Source organism: Cyprinus carpio, chromosome A13 (genome assembly GCF_018340385.1).
Source record: "Cyprinus carpio isolate SPL01 chromosome A13, ASM1834038v1, whole genome shotgun sequence".
NCBI lineage: Eukaryota > Metazoa > Chordata > Actinopteri > Cypriniformes > Cyprinidae > Cyprinus > Cyprinus carpio.
In genome coordinates, this window is record NC_056584.1 from 177,896 (window position 1) to 179,095 (window position 1,200).

The window sequence follows — 1,200 nt, forward strand, 5'->3', positions numbered from 1 at the left end:
CATTCCAAATTAGACAGATTCCATTATACTTGAAAACCATGAACAATGTAAAAGAAACCTTACTATATCAAATATGGCGTCTCTTGCAAAATAATATACATGGTTTGCACCAACCACAATATTTGTGAGTTTAATTATTGATGTAATAAAATAAATAATAACAGAGTTCAAACAAATAATGAAATCTAACAATGCATGCTTTATTAAAAATACATAGATAGAGTTAACAATTTTAGTTTTAGGAGTATAAAATACTACAGGAGAGAACAAATATCAGCAAGAGTCATTAACAATAAAATATTCAAATATTATCTGCTTAGTAACAGAAGTGTATTCTTAGCAAAGACTGGACAATTATAATAAGGATTACAAGAGATAGCCTCTTGAGGACGGGACGACATTTGTCTGGGACGTATGACAAGTCATACAGGTTTGGAAGGGCATGAGGATGTGAACATGATGACAGAATTAAAATTTTAAGGTGACCTAACAGAGAGACATCAGGTTCTTTTGGAAATTTTACACATAATCCTATTAATAAATCTTGGTTTGCCACTAAAATTAAGATCTTGATGCAAAACCAGCTGAAAACCACTGCTGCAGAGCTTCCAGAGATGTGTGCTTGCGACTTTATTCGATCTCATGAATATGACTTGACAGAAAACATCAGGGTTTTTTGTGTTACAAAGCAATTTCCGTATGTGCATGAGATCTGCTGGTGTAATTTCCCTGATTTTGCATTAGTGTGAGCATGAGAAGTGCTGGCCCCAGAAACACTCCTCAGTGAGCCGTCCAGCTTGACCCCTATTAGAGGGCTGTCAGTTGAAGAGCAGATGGTACCCACTCTCTCCTTCTCACAGCACCAAAGGGGGGTGGCCATGGCAACTGATATATAATTGCTACCCCTCAAGTGGTGGAATCGCTTGTTCTAATTTGTTAAGTACCACTTCAGCGAATCTTATTTAATCACTACGTTCAGGTCTTAACACAACTGACATCAAATAAAACTCTGCAGGTGTCCATGGAAGACAGTAAATCCGATCCCCTGGTCTCAGTTCTTATGCCTATTAACTAATTGCACATAGGATAACACCAAATTCAGTTTTACAGACATAAAAAGAGACATTCATCACTCACAAAAAATTGGATGCAAAATGGTCAGATTTTTATTTAATTATTTAATAATTAACAATTAATTAA